The sequence below is a fragment of the Borostomias antarcticus genome, assembly GCF_949987555.1.
Source record: "Borostomias antarcticus genome assembly, chromosome: 2".
Lineage (NCBI taxonomy): Eukaryota > Metazoa > Chordata > Actinopteri > Stomiiformes > Stomiidae > Borostomias > Borostomias antarcticus.
In genome coordinates, this window is record NC_140235.1 from 8,136,368 (window position 1) to 8,154,912 (window position 18,545).

The window sequence follows — 18,545 nt, forward strand, 5'->3', positions numbered from 1 at the left end:
GTGGGCTGTGAGCAGGGCTGGGGAGCAGGGAGAGGAAGCCTAGCACTCTGCAGAGTATTCTCCCACTAGCAGAACAGCTTTTAGAATTGACAGTCTGTCTGCCTTTGCAGGGTTCCAGACTACCTTTTTTTAGGGGTGCTACCAACTGAAATCTAACTGGGTCAAAATAAAAAAATAAATAATATAATTGTCAGCAGCAATTGATTAAAGTAGAAAAACGTCATGGGCAGTGAGGATGTTGACTTTCGTGCTATTTGTGAGGGCTATCTGTGACTATGTGCGTCACTATTAAAAGCAAGCGTGAATCGCAGATAAACGGTGCATGCAGCCAGTCATACCCTGAGCCAGGGTCGGCTACTATGATTATCTCTACCGTCTATGCTGGATGTGCGGGAGTTGTCATTATTTTCAGATTGATCTTCCTGTTATATCATTACACAAACACAAAACTGCTTTCGTAAATCAATCTTATTCTTACCATAGTAGGCCTACTAGGAGCATGATGTAAGGAATTACTTAACTTCGTTTTGGACATTTAATAACCTGTGCACTTTTCGTTTGGTTAACGATTTAAAACTATAACTTAGCTAGTTAATAGATCATGAACAAGCGATTAGTTTGGTTCGTTTGCTACTTACTAATGACTTAAGTATTTGTTAATAGTTGATCCATCTACAGTTGGCCCTACCTGGTCTTCCATCAGGGGGACCTATCTAAAGACTAATACATATTTAGAAGTGAGTAACAAATCATTAAGTAAATGTTAGTAAATATATTTAAGACCATGCCAATGGATTATAGACCATATTGCTAATTATTGCTGATTTCATAAAGTGAAAGTGGGACTCTACCTGCGCCTATACACCATGCTACGTTAGGCTAAGCGTCAATGAGTAGTATTATTACTCCCTCTTGAGGCTGCAAGCGGTATTTTTCGAGATAGCATAGGTCTCCCTACTGTAACAGCTACAGTTATGCTATCGCTTGTGTAACGTTATATACATCAAAAAAAAAGGGAAACAACTGATACTACTGTGTTTGGCAGTCCAGCCTCATCCATGATGGAAAGATTATTCCATGTGTGACGACAAAGATTATTCCATGTGTGACGACAAGTTGAGCTAATGCCTATGGAAGCCCATTTCTATGAAGTGTGACGGAGAGAAAGGTGCTGATTTGCCAAAACGGAGTTCTGTGAATCAGCATTCCATTGCTCTTCCTCAAGGACCCAGATGATTGAGACTGAAGTTTTGAATCTGAATAAAGTTTTGAATTCGCAATACCATGAAGCGAATTTGAATTGTAAGGGCTGAATATATGGTTTCAGAGCAAATTAATTCAATTTCATTATATTACATTCAGTTTGTAATTTAAGATATTACATTTCAAATTATGCTATTCAGATTTTTTTTCAATGCAGTTATTCAAGTTAAACAATACAAGTTTAAATGGCATGATTCAAATTCAGTTTTTTGATGCAAGTATTCAAGTTGAGCAATTCAGATTCAAATATCAATAGTTCAAATTCAGTAGAGTAACACATATTTCTGCCCATAATCCCGCAGCCGGTGGGTTTTAATCCCGCAGGTAATAGTACTACAGTACTCTCGAGGGCTACCTACTGTAGGTAGGTTGCCAGGCAGGTAGGCCATCCAATTATTTGAAGTTGGCAACACAAATTGACTGGGCTTATTTAATTTTAGTGTCAGAGCATTTTATTTATTGATTGCTGTCGGGATGTAATGAGAATTTAAAACAATATAACAAAAAGTGCTTCTGAGCCAAACATCATACTGCACCTTTACGATACGATAATACTTCATTCATCCCGGCAGGGAAATTCAGTGTAAAAAAAAATACAAATTTGGGGTAGCATTTCCAAGTCAGATGATTACAATGAGTGTTTGGTGGCAGTGTAAAACCCTGCTTAGTATCCACTTCTCCTCCCCTAACTCTGTTTGGAAGGAGTGGTCTCTCTGCAGCCAGCTCTTGGCTCTATTGATCCTGCTCCGCATGTGTGCACATGTACATGCATTTGAGCTCGTGTGAATCAGAGAGAACGTCTTGTTCTCCCATCTTCCCTTAAGGTTCCCTGGAGCTTCTCACATATTCTCCTCACACACACACACACACACACACACACACACACACACACACACACACACACACACACACACACACACACACACACACACACACACACACACACACACACACGACAAGTGTCAAGTCACTGCAGGACAAGCAGCATACAACATCCCTTGTCTCTGCCTTGATACAGGTTCTGTCTGAGTCTTTATATGTTTAACAAAAGTGGAAGGCTCTGTGTGTGTGTGTGTGTTTGTTGCTTACTCTGCTACACCCACAGAGTGGTAGGCTGTAGGCCTAGAATGGTAACAAGAGGATGCAATCCTCATTTTCATTGTGGCTTCGGTCTCAGATAATGCTGCGAGCTGTGTGACTGTTGAAAGAATTGTGTTGGCGAAAGGAACTTATGTTTATTGTATGAGCAGGGCTTTGTCTAACAGAATGATTGTAGCAGGGAGAACATTTGACCTATTTGTTATGGAGCACAACTGAGCAAAGTTCAGACTGAGCTAGATAAACACAGCACAGTTCAGACTGAGCTAGATAAACACAGCACAGTTCAGACTGAGCTAGGTAAACACAGCACAGTTCAGACTGAGAGATAAACACAGCACAGTTCAGACTGAGAGATAAACACAGCACAGTTCAGACTGAGCTAGGTAAACACAGCACAGTTCAGACAGAGATAAACACAGCACAGTTCAGACAGAGATAAACACAGCACAGTTCAGACTGAGCTAGGTAAATACGCAGCACAGTTCAGACTGAGCTAGGTAAACAGCACAGTTCAGACTGAGCTAGGTAAACACAGCACAGTTCAGACAGAGATAAACACAGCACAGTTCAGACTGAGCTAGGTAAATACGCAGCACAGTTCAGACTGAGCTAGGTAAACAGCACAGTTCAGACTGAGCTAGGTAAATACGCAGCACACTTCAGACTGAGCTAGGTAACACAACACAGTTCAGACTGAGCTAGGTAACACAACACACTTCAGACTGAGCTAGGTAACACAACACACTTCAGACTGAGCTAGGTAACACAACACAGTTCAGACTGAGCTAGGTAACACAACACAGTTCAGACTGAGCTAGGTAAATACAGTACAGACATAGAGAATACTCACTCTTCAACATGTTTTAGATTGAATCTGGGTATAGCCTGGAGCACGGTTCAGTATGTTTTATATTGAATCTGGGTATAATCTGGAACACTGTTCAGTAGGGATGGGAATTTCGACTAATTTTAAAACCGAGTAACCTAACCTGATCCTACTCGAGTAACCGATTACTCAAAAAAAGATTACTCAAAAAAAAATACCGTCCAGACAGAGCGCATTTAACCCCGGCCCCCTCGGAGGGGAATACGTTTTTTTCCGCCGTTATTACCGTGGCGGTGCTTTCATGTCTCGTCCATGCCCTTGCAAATAAACATATTTAAAAGCTGATGTGTGGTTGGATGCATTACTTATCATCAGATTGAATAACCCACAGGTTTTCATGAAGCTATCGGAATCGAAAAACACAGCCTTTTAATGTGGATGCACTGCCCAGATCATAGCCTAAGCCTATCGTTAGGCTACTCTGAAAACTCTAAGCCTACAATATGCAACCAGACCTCTAATTTACTAATATAAATTAAGTGTTAAACCAAGCCTTTACTGCCGATGCCGGATAACAAGTGAATTAATTTTTAGCGTTATCTAAAAAGCACCGCGGCACTCACTGCCTATTTCCAATTTATTGGACAATAATGGATGTTTTGGCGTCAAGCCTTCATTAGAGAAATGTCCATGCAAAACTAAATAGATTTATTGAACAACAGGCCTATTCATTCAATATTTCTTTATAGCAGGCTGGAAAACTATAGGAGTAGGATATACGCGCATGGACCTGTGCTGGTACTCGCTGTCTTTTTCAGCACCACCTCAGGGATCATTACCAACATGATTAGCCTACCGCTAAATGATGGGAGTGCTGCGTGGAGCCAGAGTACAAAGTCCACTCACACCACTGCCTACTATGCACAGTATGCAGATAAACAAAATCAGAGACCCGGTACCAGCGTTTAATTGTCAAAACAAAACAAATGAAGTGGCATATACTGTATATAGGCTTACGTCTAGTTCTCTTATAGGCTACCTACGCTGTAACAGGTTTAAAAGTCCGAGGCTCGATCCATAAAATGCTTTAACACTATGCAAAACCACGGTGTAGTTTGATCCGAAAATGCTTAACAGTATGGAAAACCGAACCATGGATAGCGAGCATTAGCAAGCCCATGGGCTAATTATTGCTAGTTTTTGTGACCACGTAACTTTGCACCCAAGAACTGTGTCCATGTAAATAAATATAGCTTTTAAAACGTAACCAGTTAGCTGGCTAGACAGTAATCAACTAGTAATCAGTCATCACTGCCCCTGACAGCTGGCTGCATTTATTATTTTTACGATCGGTGCACTTTCAGATATTCAGTTTAATAGCCAGGCAGGGCGGTCCCCCGGGATCCCCAGACAGCTGACGAGTCATGCCCTATCTAATATCTGATCATTGGTTGCCTGAAAGAGCCGCAGTGACGTTGGCAGCACCTTTCTGAAAAATTGAGATGGCAATGTTTTCAAAAAGCCGGAGCGCTCAAAAAAAGACTCCGTATACAGCGCTTTTCTCCAGGCAGCCGCCAACGCTCTATCCTCTCTAACAATGACACAGGCGCTCAGAAATGCGAGCTTTCATGGCCAAACATGCCATATTGTATAGCCTTTAGATTAACCGAGTAGTGTTTATTTTCCGAATAGCAGATTTCCTACTCGGGTACTCGAGTACTCGGTTAACCGTGCACATCCCTACTGTTCAGTATGTTTTAGATTGAATCCGGGTATAGCCTGGAACACGGTTCAGTATGTTTTATATTGAATCTGGGTATAATCTGGAACACGGTTCGGTATGTTTTTCAGGGCGTGGTTGGATGGTATTGTTGACGGTTCTCCAGTAATAACACTATTAACAGAGCAATAAGCACACTCAGCCATATAATAACAATGGTTGTCTTTCCACACTACCTAGCAATCAATGTTGTCATATTGGTTCACATGCCCTGACTCATTGTGGGAATGTCTACTGGTCAGGTGCATCTTCATACTCCCCTTCAGTCGGGCCCCACACACTGGGGGTTATACCCAGACAGTCCCATGAACCCATTGATTAAATTGAAACCATTTGACCTGTAATGGGGCCATGATCGTGTCATGGGAGACAGCTGTCCTGTTTTATTACTCTAGATGGACAGCGTGGGCTCAGATTGTTTAACACTCTCTCTTTTAGTGTTTACAATGCTCTCTGGAGACAGGGATCAGTTCACATTGATCAGGACTGAAACCACTGCTCACAGCTGACACGATACATCCCAACCATTTTTTGTATTTCTTTTACATTTGCAGCGTGTTGGGTCTATAGTGGGAGACTTGGTTCCTCAGACCTACTGGCACACCTGTGTGTTGCTTCTGTGTGCTGTTTTCCGGTGAGGTTTCTCTACTGGCGTTTCATGCTGGCCTGCTCCCTAGGCTCTTTCAGTATGTACTACCCTTGAGCAGACTAACAGAACCCCATGGCGTTACATGGATGTAATAAGACCAAGCACACTCATTGGCTGGCTCCCAGGGGCCACTGGATAGGCTGACACACGAGTGAAATCACAACTACCTGCATGCCATCTCCAAAGGCCTGCCACGTCACCCAGGAGGTGATGAAGACTGCAGTATAATGTAGACACCTCTCCCTTACCTAACCCCCTCACACTGTCATAGACGAGATGTCAGGACATTCACCTGTCAGTGTCTCTCCCAGCATGCCCCATTGTCCATTGTTCCCGGGCTTGTCAGTTCCAAGGCTTGTTGGTGTTGCCATAGCGATTAAAAGAGCAGCTGGTCCCCGAGACCCGGAGGATGAATACGGTTCTGATCTCCAGGTGGGCCGATCAATGACCAGAGTGCTGGCGGCTGGTGCCTTGTTGGACGGGGCAGATCCCCATCCCAGCTGCCTAGTTGGGGTTGTTTTGCCAGCATGTGGGTCCGATCTTCATAGGATCAGTTCCCAGGGTTGAGTAAAAGAGTGCATCCCTGGGAAGGGCTGTGCGTCGGCGCTATGGCAACGCGCTGTGGGAGCGGGCTGATTGGTTCACACAGCAGAGGAGAGAAACAGTGTCTGATTATAGAACGAATGACTGGAGAATCAGACCAGCTACTCCAATACAGTACAGACGGAGCCTTCCATAGAAGATGCACAGTAAAAACAATGGGTGGAGGGAAGTTGAGGAAAGGAAGTCATGATTGAGCATGGAGAGCAGCCAAAAATATCTGGGATCCATATTTGAAAATGATAGGTGGAGATGTTGTGAACTGATGTCCATGTGACCCAAGTCCCATACCTGTTCTCTGTGCAGCATGTAATAGCTTATACCCAGTGGATGTGCATGAGGTGTGATGTTGTATGATGATCTGTATTACACACTGCCAAGAGGAATGTGCTTGTTCTTTCTTTTCTGTTTTCTGTTTTTCTCTTTTTCCTCTTATTTTCAGTCTTTGAAAAAAATATGTATTGTTTGTTAATCTGTTAAGTATGTTTGAATACTGAAAAAGCAATAATAAATATAGCTGCAAGCAGCAATGTGGGGGCCAAGCAGGACGCAGGACCAGCGCATCAAAGACAACAAGCGAAACAAACCATAGTTGCATTCGAATCCCTACCGCAGTTTTGAAAATCGGGCATACGGTTCAGAAAAAAAGCACTTCCAACTTTGAGAGGTTGGTGGCGCTAGAGAGTTCGAAGTTAGTGACATAGATTTGGTGACAGGGGTCAGGGGACCGTCCCGGATGAGTGTGCCTAATGTGGTTATGATACATCAAAAGGTTACTGAGATATGACCACACTTCCTGTTTGGCGGCTTGGACGCCAAATTCGATTGGCTGTATTTCGAGAATCGAAAATCCCTGTAAGACTTTTGTGGACATTGGTCTAGCGAATGTGTACAGCCAGTTTCATGTAGATTGGTAAAAAGTCCTAGGAGGAGATACATTTTAAGTGTTTTTCACTAAATCCAAAATGGCGGGAAATCCAATACGGCAGAAAATGATGTCATAGGGTGCGTTGAACTCGGCTTGAGCCAAGGAATCCAACGGTACCTCGTTTTTGAAAATCGGACTTACAGGTCAAAAGTTGCGTGCACAAACGCACCTCCAACTTTGACACGTTGGTGGCGCTAGAGGGTTCGAGCTGTGGACATGGCTCTTGGTCAAAAGACTCAGGGGACTGTCATGAATGAGTGTGCCAATTTTCACAACTTTTTACCATACGGTTCTATGGGCTGCCATAGACTCCAATAGCAGAAGAATAAATAAATAATAAATAATAAGAAAAGGTACAAGAACAATGGAGGCCTTCGCAGCTTCGCTGCTTGGCCCCCAATTAAACAAGTTGAACGGAGCGTGGAGAGCAGTGTGACAGAGGTGTGAAGAGGATGGACAGGGAGAGCAGCGAGAGGGAGGTGTGAAGAGGATGGACAGGGAGAGCAGCGTGAGGGAGGTGTGAAGAGGATGGACAGGGAGAGCAGCGTGAGGGAGGTGTGAAGAGGATGGACAGGGAGAGGAATGTGCAGGAACAAGGCAGATGGAGAGACGGGGGAAGAAAGCACAACTCTGACTGTTTGTTTTGAAACCGGCAGTATGATCACAGTCGAATTCACTTGTGCTCATCTATTTCTGATGCGACTGAGAAAATAATCCAGCTTGGTTTACAGTTTTCCGAGGCATCGGGGTGGCATTGGGGGCTTGCTAAACATGATATTTGGCTGCTAACCTGCGTGAAAATAGATTTAATGCCCTAAGCTATGTTCTCAAGTGATTATGAGGAGCATATTGGGAAATCTACTGTGAAAGAGATTCCACCGCTCCACCCTCAGGGGATACTGGCTCGATGAAGCTTAGCTCCACCCCCAGAGAGCTAGGCTCCGCCTCCAGGGAGCTGTATATCTCATTAAAATGCCCTCATAACCCCCCCGTCGGAGCCCTGATAATATCTCCAAGTACAAATACAGTATATTCTTTCACTGATTGTGAAATTGTGTTCCCCGGTCGGTTAATATCCACTTAATGAACATGATCCCAGTCAGCAGCACGTTGTTTGGCTGCCGTTGGGGGAACCTGTGATGTAGCTCGTCCTCGGGTTTCTGAGAGCTGCTGTGCCGTCATGGCTTCCTTAATAACGCTGCCAGTGGATGAGGCCCAAGTGGGATAGAAACGGGCTCTGGTGATGACTTCATAATGACTGCCCCAGGGCGCTGGGCTGTTAAGAGCAGCTAGTGTTAGATTCACACTCTGTGAATGCGCAGCCAATATTCAGTACTCCGAAATGAGCAGACGACTGTAGTCCGTCAGCACTCACTCGTCTCCCCAGGGGCTTATGTTCATGTTTATGTTTGTGTACATGCATGCACAGTTGAGCATCTTCCAGTACTGGGCTTCAATGGCAAGTAGGCTACTTTTCTCATTATCTTAGAATGTATGAGATCTTCATGGTTTCCATGGCCCTACCAGCATGCATTTCCTGGTGTAGGTCTTGCCAGGATATTTGACGTCATCTGAATCGTAGGCAATACCTCTGGATTCCAGCCCATGATGTTTTGGGGGGAGTAATTACTGCATACTGTATAGCCCAGCCCTGATGATAAAAGGGTATTTGGAGATTGGGGCCGGCTGTTGGCAGCTGTAAAGAGACAGAAGAGAGAAACTGAGGATCACTCCCAGAATGTCAAATTTCTTTCTCAACTCCACGGCTCTTCTCCCCCTCAGTGTTTCTCTCAGATGAAACTATCAAAAGGGATGCTGATGCCAAATTGGATGGCAGGAGAGAGGCGGATTTGTCTGCTGAGTCCATGAAGAATGTATAAGCCGCTCAAACACATGGAAAGGTTTTAACTCTTTAGAACAATCCACTTCAATGAAAACCCACTAGGTACTTGTAACTACTGTAGTTTGTTTGTTGTAATATAGACCCTTTGAAAATGTGTGACCAGATGAGAGCTTGACTTCAAAGTGATTGGGATGGTCCACATTAGACATTACCCACAGTTAAACTCTTTAATTTCTTTGTTCATCTACTGTGCTTTGCTCTTCGTTGAGTTGCTAAACCGTCTATTTGTACTGTACTACTAGTACTGTACTGTAGACACCAGGGAACAGCTTCAGCATAATACAAGATGTTGTATTTTAAAAATACTTAAAGGACAATGCTCGTTTTTGACAACCTGGACCTTATTTACGACATATTATAAGACGTTTGACTCACCAAGATCACTTTGGTGTAGTTCGGAGGCATGTAGAAGACATTTAAAATCCAGCGCGAGCCAGTATATCCATGTAATGGCGGTGGTCGGGGCACTTAGAATGCAGTTTCTAAAAATCTATTTTCTGCCGCGAAACGGTTGTTTTCATCAATCTGTCTTGATGTATCGCTAGTTGTGCTTACATAGAGCATAGGCCTGTTGTGGTTTTCACATGCCATGATCTTTAGAAACGTCTTTCGAAACGAAATAGCTTCCTCACTTGCTCCAGCACTAATGCGCACAGCGCGCAATCGTTGCTCCAGCACGCTGTGCGCATGCGTGCTGGAGCAAGTGAGGAAGCCATTTCGTGTCTAAAGACGTTTCTAAAGATCATATTACAGAGGCATGTGAAATACCACAACAGGCCTATATGCTCTATGTAAGCACAACTAGCGATTCATCAAGACAGATTGATGAAAACAACCGTTTCGCGGCAGAAAATAGATTTTTAGAAGCTGCATTCTCGTTGCCCCGATCACCGCCATTACATGGATATACTGGCTCGCGCTGGATTTTAAATTTCTTCTACATGCCTCCGAAATACACCAAAGTGATCTCGGTGAGTCAAACGTCTTATAATATGTCGTAAATAAGGTCCAGGTTGTCAAAAACTAGCATTGTCCTTTAAATTAAATAAAAAATGTTTGGAAAAATTATGCCAAAGATGTCTGTGGAGACACATATTGCTCACTCTGTTGGCCTCCCTAAAACGAGGATTGCCTCATGCTCATCACTCCAGCAGTTTATCAAAGCTCTGTGTATTCTAAAGATTTATAGGTCACTTGCTGGCAGGAATATTAAGGAACAGACAACACAGGACCGATCACACCCAGGAATGTGGATGTGGAAACCAGTTTGCTCTCGTCTTGATGCTTTGACGGAATGTACTGGTCCACATTTGCAGTGGTGGGGAGGGGGGTGAGCCTGGTTTGTGGTTTGTCTGTCTAACTTGTAAATGACTTGTGTCAATAATGTTAACTCAAGCTTTCAGTGTAACCTAGTACTCTTGTAAAAAGATTACGCGTTCTGCTGCTGCAGTCGTGCACATAGCGTCTAGTTTCACTTTCATTTGTTTATTGTAAGAAGAGAGGAACAATCAATGGAAAAGTGTGTGTGTGCTTGAGTGAGTGATTAAGTGAATGATTGGGTGCGAGAATAATAATGATAATGATTTCAGTACCTTTTGAACATTCATCATATTTTAATAATACTGTGATAATACTGATAAGATAGCCGTGGTAATTTTGGTCACTATAATCGGGGTATGAAATATACCATTCCTGTACATCCCTATAAAGGATACTAGTGCAAATATTAAGATCAGTGTTGATGAAATAGTGGCATTAGAATGTGCCAGAAGCCACCAGATTTGGGCTTCTACGGCCAAAATGTTGTACCTCCAGCCCCCCCTAGCTGGCTCTGTGCTCTGTATATTTTCTTTTCTTTCTTCTTTTTTGTCCTTTGCCAGTGACATGCCTGATGTAGTCAGCCAGATGAAAACAGTAGCATGCTGGCTGTGGTATTTCCCTCTGAAATGACTGGTTAACTATTGAATACAGGGTCAACAAAGTCAGCTGCCTTAGCCCCGAAGCGTGACTGTAGCATTCTCAAAGTTGGGAAATGAGGATTTCTTAATCAGATCACCTTGCTAATGAATGAATGAATGAATGAATGAATGAAAACTATGTGAATGTCTAAAAGTAACTTAGTTATGGTGCTGAGTAGCTACTGTAGTGGGAAGAACTGCCAATTAGCTGACAAGCTTGTAGAATTTAAAATTGAAAGCCAAACTTGCAGGTTGCTTTTACAAGATTACTTGTGCTTTCCAGATCTTGGGGGATGCTGACTTTTATAAAAGGAAGAAATGTCCGCACACTGTAGCTCCTGTTTGCTAGTTTATTCACTCGGGTGAGGTTTCAAGCTTACTGCTCTGCAGAGTGGGAACATGCCTTGTGTCTCCTGAGAGGCCTGGAAGGTCTGGAGAGACACAAGGGCTGCATTCCCAATCGCATACTTCTACTTTTTACTAGTACGTACTACAGCCGCCCCTAGAAAGTAAGTAGTTTGCACGCAGTATGCATCCAGTTGGGACATACTACCTTCTTTTTACTAGTAAGTACTACAGCCGCCCCTAGAAAGTAAGTAGTTTGCACGCAGTATGCATCCAGTTGGGACATACTACCTTGTAATAACATTGTGCCTTGAATTGTGCCATGATTCATGAAAACACCTCCAGCGCGACTCGAACATGTGACATCATTTCGGTGTAAAATATGTTTCGCAACTCCCAACATTAACGGACAGCCGACTCACTCACTGAATTCTGCTGTTTTATCCCTTTGACTTGACAAGAATTCCATAATGAAAAATATTTTTAGTCCAGTACTATTCCTTGAAGCCAGGGCTGTACATTGCGACATATATGTCACACGTGCTATGAAAAAAAATGTCTGTGCGATTAATTTATTTGCCGTGTAGCACGCGTGCGACAGACAGCGAGCCGCTTGTATGTAACGTTAGCGTTTTTTTCCGTGTTGAAGCCGGGAGGACGAGTGAGGTGAAATGAAGTGAGAGCAGTCAGGTAGGCGAGCCTATAGCTTCCCCCGGACCAGTAAACTCTGTTTGGGCAAGTGCCTCATGCAGTTGTCTGATCGGACAAGTAAAAAATAGCCTATAGTTGAAGTGTGATAAATATGTAACGTTATCTAAAAAATACAGTCTAGAAAAACGACGTGGAGCTACACATGCACCCAGTAGCCTAGCCTATGTTTGAGCCAAAGCGGAGCCTCCATCTATGTAGCTTACGCACTGCTGTCTGTCAGTCAGCAAGCATAATTTGTCAAGGAGACGGCCCACACCACAAGCGCAAGTAGCCTACAACATGCGAATCAGAGGTGCTGCCCTGACTGACTGATTGAGCGACCGTCTTTTTGGCTGGCTGAACCGAAACGACGCTAGCTTGTAATTAATTAATTAATGTTCCTCCAGTTACCTAAAGGTGCCAGTCAAAGCAACGGCAAATGCAACAAAATATCAGTTAAGCGTAGCCTAATCTAGCCTATTATTTATGTAAGCTATGTAAAAAAGGCAGTGATTGTGGTAGGAGAAGACGGGATCAGCACAGAGTTGAGGGACAGAGAGGAGAAGATAGAGGTTGTTGAGAGGAGAGCAGGAGAAGAGAGAGGAGAAGGAAGGGGACAGGGCAGGGTGAGAGATTAGAAAGAGTGATGATTTAGAAGGAATGAGTATGCAGTTAAGCATCAATGGGCATCAAACATAACTTTTTTTTATTAAATAAAACATTCTATCTATTATTCTCACCCCATAACTCAAAATTAAAGAAAGCATATGTCATGTAGGATAAACATGCTGTTTCAGTATAGCCTACTTTTCAATTATATATGTCTCAGGGTTCGTTATTTTCATTCTTTAAAAGTCACTAGAATACAGGAAACTAGGTCTCTGAAACTTTTTTGGGGGGAGGCAGCCAGATCCTCCTTATTTTGTCTGTCTTCAGCTTGGCACCACCACACCAAGAGATCAATTCCACAGGAAACACTGGTTCCTTGTTCAGATCATAGAGAAAAACCCAAACAAACGAGCAAAGGAAAAATATGTTGAAATTATTAATGAAAAAGAAGATAACCCAAACCATGAAGACACCGCAAAATCAAAAGCCGGGAAAACCTAAAGATGCTTGTCTGAAAACATTTGTTATTATTTCATATTGTATACGTACAGTAACATCCCTTTCCAGGTGGTTTTAAGTGATGAACTGCATAACTTGTGTTCAGTAGAGGTGATAATGGACATTTTATACCTGTGCTACAACGTTCTGGCTCTGTGCTACAGAACTATCAACTCCTGTAGCACCAGTGCTATGTGCTAAAAAAGTTAATGTACAGCCCTGCTTGAAGTGGACAGGCCCACTGGGAAATTCTCCTGAGAAACTTCTTGATTACCAGGCCGGGCATGTTTGGCCTTGTGAGACCATCCTCACATTCTGTTTCTCAAACAGATCAGTCTGGCGAGGCTCAACATAAAACCTTTTGTGCCCGTCCTATGAGGAGAAACTATTGGCAGCTACGGGCATGGTTTAGGTGTGACGACAGTGTGTGACAGGACTATTAGCCTGTGATAGGCAGATGGCTCAGCCAATCACTTGCCAACTATTTTTGAATAATGCCTGGTTTGTTAAAACTATCTGGTAAGCCAAGTAAGGGCATGCTTACAGCTTTATGTTTGGGATAGATGGGATAGATAGACTATGAGCTATAGTAATCACCTGGGCCTGAATCCTGTGCTGGGAGACGATGTGAGAATGAATGCCCTGATGTGAAGAGATCCCCATGAGCAGCTATGACCATTACTACAAACACATACATTGACGTGCAGTCTTACACACAATAAATGGGTCAGTGACAAATAAGGGTGGGAAAGATGAAAAAAACTTCAAGCGGGTCATATGGTATGCTGATGATCTATGGAAATGTAGGTCAAAAAGGCTAAAAACTGTATAGTTTCATATTTTCATGAACAAACACTGGTTACATCATTTGACATAACCCAGTGTCAATTGGTGTAACCATCCACATTAACCACATTTATTATTTTGTATTAATGATGAAATGGCAGACAAGTATCTGACTTATTAGGCAGGCCATCTCTGAGTCTCAACACAACATATAATGTAGGCTGTAGGCTATGATGTAAATGACAATTCCCCTTTTCTCGAAAGAATACTTGGAAAATAAATAAAACTGACTAATAAACTAAACATTTCTTCTTAAGATGGCTAGTTGTCCTTGTGCTGCATCATAAAATATTGGTCCTTGCCTAAAATAGCATCAAACAAAGACTTATAAAAGGAATCATATTTGAGTCAAATGGTGTAACTGGTTACACCATTTGACATTTACATTAAACATTTAATTTGTCAGGCATTTACATGGACACCCATGAAAGCTAGCTACTTGACCTAGCTACTTTCAAACATACTTTTAAAAGTAAATACTTGTGATAAAGATCAGTAATCAATGTTTTTCACTGGTTACACCATTTTCCACTGGTTACACCATTTGACATGTAAACCTAATCATACCTGACCATACCCTAAAATGTCAAATTATATCAATATTTCTAAGAGAGTTACTAACCTTGACATGCAACCATGAAGAGCAGAGAGGGGTCCTTCTCTGTGATACATTTCCCACCAACATTGTTGTCTTGTAAAAAAAAAAAACTCCTTATATGGTGGCACTTATATAAGTTGGCCTGACTGACATGATTCCCGGGATTATTTATAATATCCAGAACAATATAGTTCCACTTCTTTTATTAACTTTAAAATAGTTCTTATAAACTAGTTTGGCATAATCTTACATATGTTTTTTTCTTTTTTTACTTTCAGCTCTTTTGAGCAATTTGAATTTTTCTGTACTCAGTTTTTATGGTTACACCACTTAGACATTTTTGCCATTTTTACTCAATAATTCTCTCTCAATGAATTAAAACCACAACTTTTTAGGGCAGGTTGTCAGAAAAGAATGTATGCAAGTAATCTTTAAGTTTATTTTCAATTTTTAACCTAAAAAATTTAAACTTAACCAAAGGGACACAAAAAAACAGGCGTCATGTCTTTGACCCAAATATACATACAAGACCTCAGTTTAAAATCTAGAATGTCTGCCCATACACTTGGTTGAGCTCAGCTCCATGCACACATCTTATATGCGGCGCCTGTGCTGGTTTAATTGAGTAATAGAAAAATAAGTCAAAAGCATATGGTTTTCTACCTAAGAACATAGAAATACCCTAAGCCTTGGTTTGCCTGTTTCAAAGTCCTTGGTTTGAGCTCCAAGTTGGGCACTGATTGATTGAGGTAATCAGAATCTGTGATAACATAGCCTTCAGAGTCACCACAGTTCATTTTTGAGGGATTTGTTGACCTTTCCTCCGCTGAGCTACTGTATGCAGCAGAATGTGTGAAAGTCACCACATTGCATCTATTCCCCCCACACAACTTGACACCAGAACTTTGTCACTTCCAAAACTTTGTCACTCTGCCCTTCAGCCATGTACCACTTTGTGGATATTTTACACCAGAAATGTTAATCTCAACGGCTTGGTACACTTAATGGAATACAAATTGGACATTACAAAAGCTTCTTCAGAGAGATCTGTACTGTAGAAACGCTGAAGGCAGTTAGTCCACCCGGTTTGCAGTTCAAAGCTTGGCATGATCAGGACTTTGGTCTTATGAACCCCACACAGAAGGGTACCCATTAAATTCTAGGGAATTTACCTGTTAGGGGGCATGTTTGAATGGAATTTCATGGGAAATCTGCACAGCCAATTTCCTGTGTCGAGACCTACTGTAGTATAATTCCCTGGAATCTGTTGGGAAGGGTGTGTTGTGAACAGAAGCAGTTGGTTTACCTCTAGGTCAGTCTGGCGAAAGACAAAACACAAGGGGTTTTGGGTGCCACTGGAAGTTCCAAAATTCACAAAAAAAATCAGTCATGGCGGAAATCAGTGGCGGTATATTGTATCCAGATACAGAAGTAGGCAGCTGCACTGATGCTATGGATGGGATCTCTATGGATAGACTCTGGTCTGTGTCGTAATTGAGGAGACAGCAGGGGTCTATGTGTCACTCCTAGCACATTACAAGCCAACCTCTATCAGACACAGTGTTCTGTTTCCATCCTCTCCTTGTTTGTGGAACAATCCCTTCAGTGAGGGACATGGTTCTCTTAATTCTCAAATGACTTGCAACTTTAGTGTAGCAGGGATAGGCTTAGTAGGGCCCTAGTCTCAATGCCAGACCCATGAGAGTTCTTCATTACTGCCTGCTGCAGATCTCTCTTTGGGTCAGGGACACTTCATGCAGCAATCTTGTGCTAAAATCCTGGCAATTCATTGGTTTCGCAGGAATCTCTACTGTCTGAATTGGTGTTTCGTGACGTTGGCTATGTATCGGCTTGTAGGCCTGGCTAATGAAGCCCTCACACGGGACTAGTGTCACCTGGTAAGCAAGGCTCTGCGTAACCCAATCGGTAACGACACTCGCGATCAGGCGTTCCCACCCAGAGATATGCCCCGCCCATCTAACCTGGGCTAGCATCCCTCATTTGCTGCTACGACCTGTCACTCTTTCAATTTTGAACCGGCGATACGCCCTCAGAATACCAGCTTGAGAGGTGAAGTGGCACAGACTCTATTATGTAATATGCGGCGCGCAGCGATTCAATGTAATATTTGAGTCTGGAGAGAGACTAGTAGGGCCCTTAATACTTTCATGTGTAATTAAAAAGCTGCTTTATCATTCCCCTCCAGTACAATCAAGCAGCCACAACAAAACACAAGGATATGATGTTTAATAGGGATGTCCTGATAAATTATTGGCTCCGATTCCGATCCATTTAATATTGAGTATCGGCCGATACCGATCTGTCCCAATCCAATCTTTTTTCCTTTGTTTTCCAATTCAAAATATTTCCACACTACAGACATTTTATAGTGGTTTTCCCCAGCCATATACCTGTTCCACTCTAGTCAACTTAACTTATTTCAACTCGCTTGGGGTTTTTTCTATAGTTTTTCCACAGGAGAAATTCCCCCCAAGTGTGACCAGTTGTCATAGCAACGCCGGGTGACATCATCTAGGGAGGGGTTCCCTTGGCTCTGCCTTCTCCTTCTCTCCATTATGTGCCAGCAATCACATGCATTTCCCAAACGGAATATATCACACACATATAAACACAAAACTGCTTTGTAAGACATCAGCTGAAAAAAAATAAATCCCATAGAGAGATTGAGCTTTTAACATCCGCAAATTCATGCTTTCCGTGACAAAAACTATGAAACTACGTTTCTTGAATTCATTCTTATGTCTGGACTCCATCCATCATAGGGCCCAGTGCACCAATTGGCATTATCACTAACATTGTGTTCTTCCGACACGTCTTCCACCAAGTGTCTCTGGCTACGGTGACTTGATTGCGGTGTTAGGCCTAAATCCTCCAATCGAATCTTGGTAGGGGCGAATCCTCAAACAGAGCATGGACACATGGAGGTGTGATACTCTGCTGCCAAATACGTTTTGTAATTTGGTGGCTTTTGTGGATGGAAGTAGCGAGGTCTGACTTGGCTATAGAGAGGCTGCTCATTATAGCCAGGCCCAAATGCTGATCCTCCCCAGGGGGGAGGGGAAGGGAGGAGGGGGGGCGGGAGGATGGAGAGAGAGAGGAGGACGGAGAGAGAGGGGAGGATGGAGAGAGAGAGGGAGAGAGAGAGGAGGATGGAGAGAGAGGGGAGGATGGAGAGAGAGGGAGGATGGAGAGAGAGGGGATGGAGAGAGGGGGAGAGAGGGGAGGATGGAGAGAGAGAGAGGGGAGGATGGAGAGAGGGGGAGGGTGGAGAGAGGGGGGAGGGTTGAGAGAGGGGAGGATGGAGAGAGAGGAGAAGGATGGAGAGAGAGGAAGGAGGATGGAGAGAGAGGGGAGGATGGAGAGAGGGGAGAATGGAGAGAGGGGAGAATGGAGAGTGGAGGATGGAGAGAGAGGGAAGGATGGAGAGAGGGGGGAGGATGGAGAGGGGAGAATGGAGAGAGGGGGAGGGTTGAAGAGAGAGGGGAGGATGGAGAGAGAGGAGGATGGAGAGAGGGGGGAGGGTTGAAGAGAGAGGGGAGGATGGAGAGAGAGAGGAGGATGGAGAGAGGGGGAGGGTTGAGAGAGAGAGGAGGATGGAGAGAGAGGAGGATGGAGAGAGGGAGGAGGATGGAGAGAGGGGGAGGGTTGAGAGAGAGAGGAGGATGGAGAGAGAGGAGGATGGAGAGAGGGAGGATGGAGAGAGGGGATGGAGAGAGAGAGGGGAGGATGGAGAGAGAGAGAAGGATGGAGGATGGAGAGGGGAGAATGGAGAGAGAGGAAGGAGGATGGAGAGAGAGAGGAGGATGGAGAGAGAGGGGAGGATGGAGAGAGGGGATGGAGAGAGAGAGGGGAGGATGGAGAGAGAGAGAAGGATGGAGGATGGAGAGGGGAGAATGGAGAGAGAGGAAGGAGGATGGAGAGAGAGAGGAG

At 43.4% G+C, this 18,545-nt stretch overlaps 1 protein-coding gene across 2 annotated transcripts in view; it reads left to right on the forward strand.

Moving 5' to 3' along the window:
* man1a2 (mannosidase, alpha, class 1A, member 2) overlaps nt 1–18,545 on the forward strand; it is a 111,603-nt gene that overhangs the window by 40,346 nt on the left and 52,712 nt on the right. The gene's annotated exons all lie outside the window — the stretch shown is intronic.